This window comes from Hippopotamus amphibius, chromosome 8 (genome assembly GCF_030028045.1).
Source record: "Hippopotamus amphibius kiboko isolate mHipAmp2 chromosome 8, mHipAmp2.hap2, whole genome shotgun sequence".
In the NCBI taxonomy this organism is placed as follows: Eukaryota; Metazoa; Chordata; class Mammalia; order Artiodactyla; family Hippopotamidae; genus Hippopotamus; species Hippopotamus amphibius.
Window position 1 is genome coordinate 29,576,340 of NC_080193.1, and position 15,300 is coordinate 29,591,639.

Consider the following 15,300-nt stretch of genomic DNA (forward strand, 5'->3'; position numbering starts at 1 on the left):
TTTCTGTGTGTGTGTGCGGGTGTGTGTGGGTGCACTCCCCGGGTGGGCTGAATGTCATGACTGTGTTAGGGGAGAGAAGGCCCAAAGAGGCCTTCAGGGAGCTGCCATGGCATAGCAGTGCTCAGGAAAGAGCACCCTTCTTTCTTTAGGCTGGAGGCACACTCGAGTTTCTGCTTGAGGCAGAGGGACGGCAGAGAGGCCATCATTGGCTGAAGGCAAAGCAGAGAGATTTTCGGTGGAGCGATGGCTCCATCTGCTGGCTGACAAGCGTGGAAGGCGAAGCCTCGCTCCAACTGAGTTCCTGAGGAAGGTCCCAAGCAGGAGGCACTCTGGCTCCACAAGCTAGAGGGTCCTGCTTAGGACTTCCCAGTGGCTCCAGAGTGGATGGCAAGGGCATGTGGGTTGGAGGGTGCTCGGAAGCCGCAGGGGAGGCTTTGGGCACCCAGTGCTCTGTGACGAAACACGCTGCAGGCCCGAGCATCCATGAACTCCTCCAAGGTTTTGGAGCAGGAAATCTGTCCTTAGCAGAAGGCTTCCTGCAAAGGCCTGCAGGCCTTTCTGGGTGGCTAAGCTGCAGCTCCCTTGCAGGCTGCTGGTCCAGGGGCCTGTGTCCCTTGGTCTAAAGTGCTGTAGGAGGAGCTCCTAGCAAGGGGAGAGCAAGCACCTTGTTTCCCTTGAAGAGACTGGCTTGTACATGGGGAGGCCTGCCAGCAGCGAAGACAGCGCAGGCAGCATGGGGGTTTGGCAGGCAGCTAAGAGGCTGCAGGAGTCCTGCATGAAATAGGGGTCATGACTGGTTACTCCTCAAGGCCCAATGGCAACGTGCACACACAGCCTCTGGACCTGCAGCTCCCGAGCAGTGCAAGAGACCCCCAGGCAGCACCCTGGGGCCTCCTCGGATGAGCTGTGCTCCATAGAGGGCCTGCCTGCTGGCAATGGCCTAGGCCACCCCAGGCCCTAGAGAGGCCCGGCTGAGCCTGGGATGGGCCCTGCCCGCGCAGTGCTCAGGGAAAACCCGTGTTTGAGGCCAGGCTGCAGGCACATTCAATGTTGTGTCTGCTGCAGAGAGACTTCAGCTAGGACTTCCAGGGGGAATGTGAAGCGCTGTGGTTTTTACCTGCATTCCATGTGCCTCACTTGGGGTGCCCGGCCCATCCGTCCCACACTCCTTGGATGTGTGTTCCTCAGACAGCTGGACAGCTGGGGAAGTGGACCTCCCCCAGCAAGGGAGACCTGCCTAGAACATTGCTCTGTGTACAAAGAGGATTCGCTGTGCCTCTGGCACTGGGGAGAGACTTTCTGCACCCAGGAGACACTTGGCACACACAGCGTTTCCCCATGGAAAGTGGTGTGAAAAAGAGCACCCGCCGGGGCTGCATGGCCCTCTGCGGTAGAAGCCCTCCACGCAGCAGGCTGTCATGGACTCGGCTGCAGGCCTTTGTGGCTGGAGAGACTGCAGCTCCTCTGGAGGCTCTGGGCCAATTTTCACTCACCTTCGAGTGCAATAGGCTTGTGGGTTAAGGTGCTTGCAAAGGAAGGCAAGCAGCCTGCTCCTTTCCATTAGGAACACGTGTGGTGAGAGGCTTGACAGCAGAGAAGAACAAAGAGGGGCAGCCAAGGAGGGGATTTGCATGCAGCTGGGTGGCCCCCAAATCTCCTGTTTCCCAAGCAGGGAATGCCTGCTGTGCCCATCAGTGCCCATTTCTAAGTGGGCACCCAGCCTCTGGATCTGCCCTTTCCCAGCCCTGAAAACACACGCAGGCCACACCCTGAGCCCTTCCAACTGTGAACTTTGCTCCCTGTGAGGGCTGAATGCCACATCTGGCTAAGGTGGGAGAAGGCCCGAGGAGGCCTTGGGGGACCTGCCAAGACATAGCAGTGCTCAGCAATGAGCACTCTGCTTTCTTTTGGCTGGACGCACATTCCAGTTTCTGCTTGAGGCCCGGAGAGGTCAGATAGGCGATCCCCGGGGGAAGGCAGAGCAGAGGGTTTTTCGGTGGAGCGTTGGCTCCCTCTGCTGGCCGTCAAGCGTGGAAGGCTAAGCCTTGCTCCAGCTGAGTTCCTGAGCAAGTTTCCAAGCAGGAGGCACTCTGGCTCCACAAGCTAGAGGACTTCCCAGTGGCTCCAGAGTGGGTGGCAAGGGCATGTGAGTTGGAGGGTGCTCAGAAGCCACAGGGGAGACTTGAGTGTGGTTGGGTGCAGGTGTGCCAATATGTGTGGGTGTGTGCGCATGTGTGCGAGTGTGTTTTAGTGTGTGTGAGAGTGTGCGTGAGTGCGGGCGTGCGAGTGTGTATGGGTGTGTGCGGGTGTGTGTGTGTGTGTGCGGGCATGTGCGTGTGTGTTTTGGTGGGGGTAGGTGTGTGTGTGTGTGTGTAGGCGTGTATGTGTATCTGCGGGTGTGTGCGGGTGTGTATAGGATTGTGTGTGTGTGTGGGGTGTGTGTGGGTGTGTGCGGCTGTGTGTGAATGTGTGTGGGTGTGTGCTAGTGTCTTTGGGTGTGTGTGAGTGGGTTTGGGTGTGTGCATGCATGTGTTAGAGTGAGTGGGACTGCGCAGGGTGTGCAGGTGGGTTCGGGTGTGTGTGGATGTGTGCAGGAGGGTGCAAGTATATGCGGGTATGTGTGGTTGTGTGCAGGTTGTGTGTGTGATTGGGTGTGTTTGGGTTTGTGTGGGTGTTTGTTAGTGTGTGCGAGAGTGTGTGGGTGTGTATGAGTCTGTGTGGGTCTGTGAGAGTGTGTGTGAGTGCAAGTGCGTGTGTGCGGGTGCTTGAGGTTGTGCGCCTGTGCGAGAGGGTGAGTGGTTGTGTGCAGGTGTGTGAGGGTGTGGGTGTGAGGGTGTGTGTGAGTGTGTGCAGGTGTGTGAGGGTGAGTGGGTGTGTGCAGGTGTGTGCGTATGTGTGCGGGTGTGTGTGAGTGTGTGTGAGTGTGTTTGTGTGTGCGAGTGTCTATGGGTGTTTGTGGGTGTGTGTGGTTGAGTGCAACTGTGTGCAGGTGTGTGCGCATGTGTATGTGTGTGTGCAGGTGAGTGTGGGTATGTGGGTGTGTGCGGGTGTGTGTGTGTGTGTATAGGTTTCTGTGTGTGTGTGCGGGTGTGTGTGGGTGCGCTCCCCGGGTGGGCTGAATGTCATGACTGTGTTAGGGGAGAGAAGGCCCAAAGAGGCCTTCAGGGAGCTGCCATGGCATAGCAGTGCTCAGGAAAGAGCACCCTTCTTTCTTTAGGCTGGAGGCACACTCGAGTTTCTGCTTGAGGCAGAGGGACGGCAGAGAGGCCATCACTGGCTGAAGGCAAAGCAGAGAGATTTTCGGTGGAGCGATGGCTCCATCTGCTGGCTGACAAGCGTGGAAGGCGAAGCCTCGCTCCAACTGAGTTCCTGAGGAAGGTCCCAAGCAGGAGGCACTCTGGCTCCACAAGCTAGAGGGTCCTGCTTAGGACTTCCCAGTGGCTCCAGAGTGGATGGCAAGGGCATGTGGGTTGGAGGGTGCTCGGAAGCCGCAGGGGAGGCTTTGGGCACCCAGTGCTCTGTGACGAAACACGCTGCAGGCCCGAGCATCCATGAACTCCTCCAAGGTTTTGGAGCAGGAAATCTGTCCTTAGCAGAAGGCTTCCTGCAAAGGCCTGCAGGCCTTTCTGGGTGGCTAAGCTGCAGCTCCCTTGCAGGCTGCTGGTCCAGGGGCCTGTGTCCCTTGGTCTAAAGTGCTGTAGGAGGAGCTCCTAGCAAGGGGAGAGCAAGCACCTTGTTTCCCTTGAAGAGACTGGCTTGTACATGGGGAGGCCTGCCAGCAGCGAAGACAGCGCAGGCAGCATGGGGGTTTGGCAGGCAGCTAAGAGGCTGCAGGAGTCCTGCATGAAATAGGGGTCATGACTGGTTTCTCCTCAAGGCCCAATGGCAACGTGCACACACAGCCTCTGGACCTGCAGCTCCCGAGCAGTGCAAGAGACCCCCAGGCAGCACCCTGGGGCCTCCTCGGATGAGCTGTGCTCCATAGAGGGCCTGCCTGCTGGCAATGGCCTAGGCCACCCCAGGCCCTAGAGAGGCCCGGCTGAGCCTGGGATGGGCCCTGCCCGCGCAGTGCTCAGGGAAAACCCGTGTTTGAGGCCAGGCTGCAGGCACATTCAATGTTGTGTCTGCTGCAGAGAGACTTCAGCTAGGACTTCCAGGGGGAATGTGAAGCGCTGTGGTTTTTACCTGCAATCCATGTGCCTCACTTGGGGTGCCCGGCCCATCCGTCCCACACTCCTTGGATGTGTGTTCCTCAGACAGCTGGACAGCTGGGGAAGTGGACCTCCCCCAGCAAGGGAGACCTGCCTAGAACATTGCTCTGTGTACAAAGAGGATTCGCTGTGCCTCTGGCACTGGGGAGAGACTTTCTGCACCCAGGAGACACTTGGCACACACAGCGTTTCCCCATGGAAAGTGGTGTGAAAAAGAGCACCCGCCGGGGCTGCATGGCCCTCTGCGGTAGAAGCCCTCCACGCAGCAGGCTGTCATGGACTCGGCTGCAGGCCTTTGTGGCTGGAGAGACTGCAGCTCCTCTGGAGGCTCTGGGCCAATTTTCACTCACCTTCGAGTGCAATAGGCTTGTGGGTTAAGGTGCTTGCAAAGGAAGGCAAGCAGCCTGCTCCTTTCCATTAGGAACACGTGTGGTGAGAGGCTTGGCAGCAGAGAAGAACAAAGAGGGGCAGCCAAGGAGGGGATTTGCATGCAGCTGGGTGGCCCCCAAATCTCCTGTTTCCCAAGCAGGGAATGCCTGCTGTGCCCATCAGTGCCCATTTCTAAGTGGGCACCCAGCCTCTGGATCTGCCCTTTCCCAGCCCTGAAAACACACGCAGGCCACACCCTGAGCCCTTCCAACTGTGAACTTTGCTCCCTGTGAGGGCTGAATGCCACATCTGGCTAAGGTGGGAGAAGGCCCGAGGAGGCCTTGGGGGACCTGCCAAGACATAGCAGTGCTCAGCAATGAGCACTCTGCTTTCTTTTGGCTGGACGCACATTCCAGTTTCTGCTTGAGGCCCGGAGAGGTCAGATAGGCGATCCCCGGGGGAAGGCAGAGCAGAGGGTTTTTCGGTGGAGCGTTGGCTCCCTCTGCTGGCCGTCAAGCGTGGAAGGCTAAGCCTTGCTCCAGCTGAGTTCCTGAGCAAGTTTCCAAGCAGGAGGCACTCTGGCTCCACAAGCTAGAGGACTTCCCAGTGGCTCCAGAGTGGGTGGCAAGGGCATGTGAGTTGGAGGGTGCTCAGAAGCCACAGGGGAGACTTGAGTGTGGTTGGGTGCAGGTGTGCCAATATGTGTGGGTGTGTGCGCATGTGTGCGAGTGTGTTTTAGTGTGTGTGAGAGTGTGCGTGAGTGCGGGCGTGCGAGTGTGTATGGGTGTGTGCGGGTGTGTGTGTGTGTGTGCGGGCATGTGCGTGTGTGTTTTGGTGGGGGTAGGTGTGTGTGTGTGTGTGTAGGCGTGTATGTGTATCTGCGGGTGTGTGCGGGTGTGTATAGGATTGTGTGTGTGTGTGGGGTGTGTGTGGGTGTGTGCGGCTGTGTGTGAATGTGTGTGGGTGTGTGCTAGTGTCTTTGGGTGTGTGTGAGTGGGTTTGTGTGTGTGCATGCGTGTGTTAGAGTGAGTGGGACTGTGCAGGGTGTGCAGGTGGGTTCGGGTGTGTGTGGATGTGTGCAGGAGTGTGCAAGTATATGCGGGTATGTGTGGTTGTGTGCAGGTTGTGTGTGTGATTGGGTGTGTTTGGGTTTGTGTGGGTGTTTGTTAGTGTGTGCGAGAGTGTGTGGGTGTGTATGAGTCTGTGTGGGTCTGTGAGAGTGTGTGTGAGTGCAAGTGCGTGTGTGCGGGTGCTTGAGGTTGTGCGCCTGTGCGAGAGGGTGATTGGTTGTGTGCAGGTGTGTGAGGGTGTGGGTGTGAGGGTGTGTGTGAGTGTGTGCAGGTGTGTGAGGGTGAGTGGGTGTGTGCAGGTGTGTGCGTATGTGTGCGGGTGTGTGTGAGTGTGTGTGAGTGTGTTTGTGTGTGCGAGTGTCTATGGGTGTTTGTGGGTGTGTGCGGTTGAGTGCAACTGTGTGCAGGTGTGTGCGCGTGTGTATGTGTGTGTGCAGGTGAGTGTGGGTATGTGGGTGTGTGCGGGTGTGTGCGTGTGTGTATAGGTTTCTGTGTGTGTGTGCGGGTGTGTGTGGGTGCGCTCCCCGGGTGGGCTGAATGTCATGACTGTGTTAGGGGAGAGAAGGCCCAAAGAGGCCTTCAGGGAGCTGCCATGGCATAGCAGTGCTCAGGAAAGAGCACCCTTCTTTCTTTAGGCTGGAGGCACACTCGAGTTTCTGCTTGAGGCAGAGGGACGGCAGAGAGGCCATCACTGGCTGAAGGCAAAGCAGAGAGATTTTCGGTGGAGCGATGGCTCCATCTGCTGGCTGACAAGCGTGGAAGGCGAAGCCTCGCTCCAACTGAGTTCCTGAGGAAGGTCCCAAGCAGGAGGCACTCTGGCTCCACAAGCTAGAGGGTCCTGCTTAGGACTTCCCAGTGGCTCCAGAGTGGATGGCAAGGGCATGTGGGTTGGAGGGTGCTCGGAAGCCACAGGGGAGGCTTTGGGCACCCAGTGCTCTGTGACGAAACACGCTGCAGGCCCGAGCATCCATGAACTCCTCCAAGGTTTTGGAGCAGGAAATCTGTCCTTAGCAGAAGGCTTCTTGCAAAGGCCTGCAGGCCTTTCTGGGTGGCTAAGCTGCAGCTCCCTTGCAGGCTGCTGGTCCAGGGGCCTGTGTCCCTTGGTCTAAAGTGCTGTAGGAGGAGCTCCTAGCAAGGGGAGAGCAAGCACCTTGTTTCCCTTGAAGAGACTGGCTTGTACATGGGGAGGCCTGCCAGCAGCGAAGACAGCGCAGGCAGCATGGGGGTTTGGCAGGCAGCTAAGAGGCTGCAGGAGTCCTGCATGAAATAGGGGTCATGACTGGTTTCTCCTCAAGGCCCAATGGCAACGTGCACACACAGCCTCTGGACCTGCAGCTCCCGAGCAGTGCAAGAGACCCCCAGGCAGCACCCTGGGGCCTCCTCGGATGAGCTGTGCTCCATAGAGGGCCTGCCTGCTGGCAATGGCCTAGGCCACCCCAGGCCCTAGAGAGGCCCGGCTGAGCCTGGGATGGGCCCTGCCCGCGCAGTGCTCAGGGAAAACCCGTGTTTGAGGCCAGGCTGCAGGCACATTCAATGTTGTGTCTGCTGCAGAGAGACTTCAGCTAGGACTTCCAGGGGGAATGTGAAGCGCTGTGGTTTTTACCTGCAATCCATGTGCCTCACTTGGGGTGCCCGGCCCATCCGTCCCACACTCCTTGGATGTGTGTTCCTCAGACAGCTGGACAGCTGGGGAAGTGGACCTCCCCCAGCAAGGGAGACCTGCCTAGAACATTGCTCTGTGTACAAAGAGGATTCGCTGTGCCTCTGGCACTGGGGAGAGACTTTCTGCACCCAGGAGACACTTGGCACACACAGCGTTTCCCCATGGAAAGTGGTGTGAAAAAGAGCACCCGCCGGGGCTGCATGGCCCTCTGCGGTAGAAGCCCTCCACGCAGCAGGCTGTCATGGACTCGGCTGCAGGCCTTTGTGGCTGGAGAGACTGCAGCTCCTCTGGAGGCTCTGGGCCAATTTTCACTCACCTTCGAGTGCAATAGGCTTGTGGGTTAAGGTGCTTGCAAAGGAAGGCAAGCAGCCTGCTCCTTTCCATTAGGAACACGTGTGGTGAGAGGCTTGGCAGCAGAGAAGAACAAAGAGGGGCAGCCAAGGAGGGGATTTGCATGCAGCTGGGTGGCCCCCAAATCTCCTGTTTCCCAAGCAGGGAATGCCTGCTGTGCCCATCAGTGCCCATTTCTAAGTGGGCACCCAGCCTCTGGATCTGCCCTTTCCCAGCCCTGAAAACACACGCAGGCCACACCCTGAGCCCTTCCAACTGTGAACTTTGCTCCCTGTGAGGGCTGAATGCCACATCTGGCTAAGGTGGGAGAAGGCCCGAGGAGGCCTTGGGGGACCTGCCAAGACATAGCAGTGCTCAGCAATGAGCACTCTGCTTTCTTTTGGCTGGACGCACATTCCAGTTTCTGCTTGAGGCCCGGAGAGGTCAGATAGGCGATCCCCGGGGGAAGGCAGAGCAGAGGGTTTTTCGGTGGAGCGTTGGCTCCCTCTGCTGGCCGTCAAGCGTGGAAGGCTAAGCCTTGCTCCAGCTGAGTTCCTGAGCAAGTTTCCAAGCAGGAGGCACTCTGGCTCCACAAGCTAGAGGACTTCCCAGTGGCTCCAGAGTGGGTGGCAAGGGCATGTGAGTTGGAGGGTGCTCAGAAGCCACAGGGGAGACTTGAGTGTGGTTGGGTGCAGGTGTGCCAATATGTGTGGGTGTGTGCGCATGTGTGCGAGTGTGTTTTAGTGTGTGTGAGAGTGTGCGTGAGTGCGGGCGTGCGAGTGTGTATGGGTGTGTGCGGGTGTGTGTGTGTGTGTGCGGGCATGTGCGTGTGTGTTTTGGTGGGGGTAGGTGTGTGTGTGTGTGTGTAGGCGTGTATGTGTATCTGCGGGTGTGTGCGGGTGTGTATAGGATTGTGTGTGTGTGTGGGGTGTGTGTGGGTGTGTGCGGCTGTGTGTGAATGTGTGTGGGTGTGTGCTAGTGTCTTTGGGTGTGTGTGAGTGGGTTTGTGTGTGTGCATGCGTGTGTTAGAGTGAGTGGGACTGTGCAGGGTGTGCAGGTGGGTTCGGGTGTGTGTGGATGTGTGCAGGAGTGTGCAAGTATATGCGGGTATGTGTGGTTGTGTGCAGGTTGTGTGTGTGATTGGGTGTGTTTGGGTTTGTGTGGGTGTTTGTTAGTGTGTGCGAGAGTGTGTGGGTGTGTATGAGTCTGTGTGGGTCTGTGAGAGTGTGTGTGAGTGCAAGTGCGTGTGTGCGGGTGCTTGAGGTTGTGCGCCTGTGCGAGAGGGTGAGTGGTTGTGTGCAGGTGTGTGAGGGTGTGGGTGTGAGGGTGTGTGTGAGTGTGTGCAGGTGTGTGAGGGTGAGTGGGTGTGTGCAGGTGTGTGCGTATGTGTGCGGGTGTGTGTGAGTGTGTGTGAGTGTGTTTGTGTGTGCGAGTGTCTATGGGTGTTTGTGGGTGTGTGCGGTTGAGTGCAACTGTGTGCAGGTGTGTGCGCGTGTGTATGTGTGTGTGCAGGTGAGTGTGGGTATGTGGGTGTGTGCGGGTGTGTGCGTGTGTGTATAGGTTTCTGTGTGTGTGTGCGGGTGTGTGTGGGTGCGCTCCCCGGGTGGGCTGAATGTCATGACTGTGTTAGGGGAGAGAAGGCCCAAAGAGGCCTTCAGGGAGCTGCCATGGCATAGCAGTGCTCAGGAAAGAGCACCCTTCTTTCTTTAGGCTGGAGGCACACTCGAGTTTCTGCTTGAGGCAGAGGGACGGCAGAGAGGCCATCACTGGCTGAAGGCAAAGCAGAGAGATTTTCGGTGGAGCGATGGCTCCATCTGCTGGCTGACAAGCGTGGAAGGCGAAGCCTCGCTCCAACTGAGTTCCTGAGGAAGGTCCCAAGCAGGAGGCACTCTGGCTCCACAAGCTAGAGGGTCCTGCTTAGGACTTCCCAGTGGCTCCAGAGTGGATGGCAAGGGCATGTGGGTTGGAGGGTGCTCGGAAGCCACAGGGGAGGCTTTGGGCACCCAGTGCTCTGGGACGAAACACGCTGCAGGCCCGAGCATCCATGAACTCCTCCAAGGTTTTGGAGCAGGAAATCTGTCCTTAGCAGAAGGCTTCTTGCAAAGGCCTGCAGGCCTTTCTGGGTGGCTAAGCTGCAGCTCCCTTGCAGGCTGCTGGTCCAGGGGCCTGTGTCCCTTGGTCTAAAGTGCTGTAGGAGGAGCTCCTAGCAAGGGGAGAGCAAGCACCTTGTTTCCCTTGAAGAGACTGGCTTGTACATGGGGAGGCCTGCCAGCAGCGAAGACAGCGCAGGCAGCATGGGGGTTTGGCAGGCAGCTAAGAGGCTGCAGGAGTCCTGCATGAAATAGGGGTCATGACTGGTTTCTCCTCAAGGCCCAATGGCAACGTGCACACACAGCCTCTGGACCTGCAGCTCCCGAGCAGTGCAAGAGACCCCCAGGCAGCACCCTGGGGCCTCCTCGGATGAGCTGTGCTCCATAGAGGGCCTGCCTGCTGGCAATGGCCTAGGCCACCCCAGGCCCTAGAGAGGCCCGGCTGAGCCTGGGATGGGCCCTGCCCTCGCAGTGCTCAGGGAAAACCCGTGTTTGAGGCCAGGCTGCAGGCACATTCAATGTTGTGTCTGCTGCAGAGAGACTTCAGCTAGGACTTCCAGGGGGAATGTGAAGCGCTGTGGTTTTTACCTGCAATCCATGTGCCTCACTTGGGGTGCCCGGCCCATCCGTCCCACACTCCTTGGATGTGTGTTCCTCAGACAGCTGGACAGCTGGGGAAGTGGACCTCCCCCAGCAAGGGAGACCTGCCTAGAACATTGCTCTGTGTACAAAGAGGATTCGCTGTGCCTCTGGCACTGGGGAGAGACTTTCTGCACCCAGGAGACACTTGGCACACACAGCGTTTCCCCATGGAAAGTGGTGTGAAAAAGAGCACCCGCCGGGGCTGCATGGCCCTCTGCGGTAGAAGCCCTCCATGCAGCAGGCTGTCATGGACTCGGCTGCAGGCCTTTGTGGCTGGAGAGACTGCAGCTCCTCTGGAGGCTCTGGGCCAATTTTCACTCACCTTCGAGTGCAATAGGCTTGTGGGTTAAGGTGCTTGCAAAGGAAGGCAAGCAGCCTGCTCCTTTCCATTAGGAACACGTGTGGTGAGAGGCTTGGCAGCAGAGAAGAACAAAGAGGGGCAGCCAAGGAGGGGATTTGCATGCAGCTGGGTGGCCCCCAAATCTCCTGTTTCCCAAGCAGGGAATGCCTGCTGTGCCCATCAGTGCCCATTTCTAAGTGGGCACCCAGCCTCTGGATCTGCCCTTTCCCAGCCCTGAAAACACACGCAGGCCACACCCTGAGCCCTTCCAACTGTGAACTTTGCTCCCTGTGAGGGCTGAATGCCACATCTGGCTAAGGTGGGAGAAGGCCTGAGGAGGCCTTGGGGGACCTGCCAAGACATAGCAGTGCTCAGCAATGAGCACTCTGCTTTCTTTTGGCTGGACGCACATTCCAGTTTCTGCTTGAGGCCCGGAGAGGTCAGATAGGCGATCCCCGGGGGAAGGCAGAGCAGAGGGTTTTTCGGTGGAGCGTTGGCTCCCTCTGCTGGCCGTCAAGCGTGGAAGGCTAAGCCTTGCTCCAGCTGAGTTCCTGAGCAAGATTCCAAGCAGGAGGCACTCTGGCTCCACAAGCTAGAGGACTTCCCAGTGGCTCCAGAGTGGGTGGCAAGGGCATGTGAGTTGGAGGGTGCTCAGAAACCACAGGGGAGACTTGAGTGTGGTTGGGTGCAGGTGTGCCAATATGTGTGGGTTTGTGCGCATGGGTGCGAGTGTGTATTAGTGTGTGTGAGAGTTTGCGTGAGTGCGGGCGTGCGAGTGTGTATGGGTGTGTGCGGGTGTGTGTGTGTGTGTGCGGGCATGTGCGTGTGTGTTTTGGTGGGGGTAGGTGTGTGTGTGTGTGTGTAGGCGTGTATGTGTATCTGCGGTTGTGTGCGGGTGTGTATAGGATTGTGTGTGTGTGGGGGGTGTGTGTGGGTGTGTGCGGCTGTGTGTGAATGTGTGTGGGTGTGTGCTAGTGTCTTTGGGTGTGTGTGAGTGGGTTTGGGTGTGTGTGAGTGGGTTTGGGTGTGTGCATGCGTGTGTTAGAGTGAGTGGGACTGTGCAGGGTGTGCAGGTGTGTTCGGGTGTGTGTGGATGTGTGCAGGAGTGTGCAAGTATATGTGGGTATGTGTGGTTGTGTGCAGGTTGTGTGTGTGATTGGGTGTGTTTGGGTTTGTGTGGGTGTTTGTTAGTGTGTGCGAGAGTGTGTGGGTGTGTATGAGTCTGTGTGGGTCTGTGAGAGTGTGTGTGAGTGCAAGTGCGTGTGTGCGGGTGCTTGAGGTTGTGCGCCTGTGCGAGAGGGTGAGTGGTTGTGTGCAGGTGTGTGAGGGTGTGGGTGTGAGGGTGTGTGAGAGTGTGTGCAGGTGTGTGAGGGTGAGTGGGTGTGTGCAGGTGTGTGTGTATGTGTGCGGGTGTGTGTGAGTGTGTGTGAGTGTGTTTGTGTGTGCGAGTGTCTATGGGTGTTTGTGGGTGTGTGCGGTTGAGTGCAACTATGTGCAGGTGTGTGCGCGTGTGTATGTGTGTGTGCAGGTGAGTGTGGGTATGTGGGTGTGTGCGGGTGTGTGCGTGTGTGTATAGGTTTCTGTGTGTGTGTGCGGGTGTGTGTGGGTGCGCTCCCCGGGTGGGCTGAATGTCATGACTGTGTTAGGGGAGAGAAGGCTCAAAGAGGCCTTCAGGGAGCTGCCATGGCATAGCAGTGCTCAGGAAAGAGCACCCTTCTTTCTTTAGGCTGGAGGCACACTCGAGTTTCTGCTTGAGGCAGAGGGACGGCAGAGAGGCCATCACTGGCTGAAGGCAAAGCAGAGAGATTTTCGGTGGAGCGATGGCTCCATCTGCTGGCTGACAAGCGTGGAAGGCGAAGCCTCGCTCCAACTGAGTTCCTGAGGAAGGTCCCAAGCAGGAGGCACTCTGGCTCCACAAGCTAGAGGGTCCTGCTTAGGACTTCCCAGTGGCTCCAGAGTGGATGGCAAGGGCATGTGGGTTGGAGGGTGCTCGGAAGCCACAGGGGAGGCTTTGGGCACCCAGTGCTCTGGGACGAAACACGCTGCAGGCCCGAGCATCCATGAACTCCTCCAAGGTTTTGGAGCAGGAAATCTGTCCTTAGCAGAAGGCTTCTTGCAAAGGCCTGCAGGCCTTTCTGGGTGGCTAAGCTGCAGCTCCCTTGCAGGCTGCTGGTCCAGGGGCCTGTGTCCCTTGGTCTAAAGTGCTGTAGGAGGAGCTCCTAGCAAGGGGAGAGCAAGCACCTTGTTTCCCTTGAAGAGACTGGCTTGTACATGGGGAGGCCTGCCAGCAGCGAAGACAGCGCAGGCAGCATGGGGGTTTGGCAGGCAGCTAAGAGGCTGCAGGAGTCCTGCATGAAATAGGGGTCATGACTGGTTTCTCCTCAAGGCCCAATGGCAACGTGCACACACAGCCTCTGGACCTGCAGCTCCCGAGCAGTGCAAGAGACCCCCAGGCAGCACCCTGGGGCCTCCTCGGATGAGCTGTGCTCCATAGAGGGCCTGCCTGCTGGCAATGGCCTAGGCCACCCCAGGCCCTAGAGAGGCCCGGCTGAGCCTGGGATGGGCCCTGCCCTCGCAGTGCTCAGGGAAAACCCGTGTTTGAGGCCAGGCTGCAGGCACATTCAATGTTGTGTCTGCTGCAGAGAGACTTCAGCTAGGACTTCCAGGGGGAATGTGAAGCGCTGTGGTTTTTACCTGCAATCCATGTGCCTCACTTGGGGTGCCCGGCCCATCCGTCCCACACTCCTTGGATGTGTGTTCCTCAGACAGCTGGACAGCTGGGGAAGTGGACCTCCCCCAGCAAGGGAGACCTGCCTAGAACATTGCTCTGTGTACAAAGAGGATTCGCTGTGCCTCTGGCACTGGGGAGAGACTTTCTGCACCCAGGAGACGCTTGGCACACACAGCGTTTCCCCATGGAAAGTGGTGTGAAAAAGAGCACCCGCCGGGGCTGCATGGCCCTCTGCGGTAGAAGCCCTCCACGCAGCAGGCTGTCATGGACTCGGCTGCAGGCCTTTGTGGCTGGAGAGACTGCAGCTCCTCTGGAGGCTCTGGGCCAATTTTCACTCACCTTCGAGTGCAATAGGCTTGTGGGTTAAGGTGCTTGCAAAGGAAGGCAAGCAGCCTGCTCCTTTCCATTAGGAACACGTGTGGTGAGAGGCTTGGCAGCAGAGAAGAACAAAGAGGGGCAGCCAAGGAGGGGATTTGCATGCAGCTGGGTGGCCCCCAAATCTTCTGTTTCCCAAGCAGGGAATGCCTGCTGTGCCCATCAGTGCCCATTTCTAAGTGGGCACCCAGCCTCTGGATCTGCCCTTTCCCAGCCCTGAAAACACACGCAGGCCACACCCTGAGCCCTTCCAACTGTGAACTTTGCTCCCTGTGAGGGCTGAATGCCACATCTGGCTAAGGTGGGAGAAGGCCCGAGGAGGCCTTGGGGGACCTGCCAAGACATAGCAGTGCTCAGCAATGAGCACTCTGCTTTCTTTTGGCTGGACGCACATTCCAGTTTCTGCTTGAGGCCCGGAGAGGTCAGATAGGCGATCCCCGGGGGAAGGCAGAGCAGAGGGTTTTTCGGTGGAGCGTTGGCTCCCTCTGCTGGCCGTCAAGCGTGGAAGGCTAAGCCTTGCTCCAGCTGAGTTCCTGAGCAAGTTTCCAAGCAGGAGGCACTCTGGCTCCACAAGCTAGAGGACTTCCCAGTGGCTCCAGAGTGGGTGGCAAGGGCATGTGAGTTGGAGGGTGCTCAGAAACCACAGGGGAGACTTGAGTGTGGTTGGGTGCAGGTGTGCCAATATGTGTGGGTTTGTGCGCATGGGTGCGAGTGTGTATTAGTGTGTGTGAGAGTTTGCGTGAGTGCGGGCGTGCGAGTGTGTATGGGTGTGTGCGGGTGTGTGTGTGTGTGTGCGGGCATGTGCGTGTGTGTTTTGGTGGGGGTAGGTGTGTGTGTGTGTGTGTAGGCGTGTATGTGTATCTGCGGTTGTGTGCGGGTGTGTATAGGATTGTGTGTGTGTGGGGGGTGTGTGTGGGTGTGTGCGGCTGTGTGTGAATGTGTGTGGGTGTGTGCTAGTGTCTTTGGGTGTGTGTGAGTGGGTTTGGGTGTGTGTGAGTGGGTTTGGGTGTGTGCATGCGTGTGTTAGAGTGAGTGGGACTGTGCAGGGTGTGCAGGTGTGTTCGGGTGTGTGTGGATGTGTGCAGGAGTGTGCAAGTATATGTGGGTATGTGTGGTTGTGTGCAGGTTGTGTGTGTGATTGGGTGTGTTTGGGTTTGTGTGGGTGTTTGTTAGTGTGTGCGAGAGTGTGTGGGTGTGTATGAGTCTGTGTGGGTCTGTGAGAGTGTGTGTGAGTGCAAGTGCGTGTGTGCGGGTGCTTGAGGTTGTGCGCCTGTGCGAGAGGGTGAGTGGTTGTGTGCAGGTGTGTGAGGGTGTGGGTGTGAGGGTGTGTGAGAGTGTGTGCAGGTGTGTGAGGGTGAGTGGGTGTGTGCAGGTGTGTGTGTATGTGTGCGGGTGTGTGTGAGTGTGTGTGAGTGTGTTTGTGTGTGCGAGTGTCTATGGGTGTTTGTGGGTGTGTGCGGTTGAGTGCAACTGTGTGCA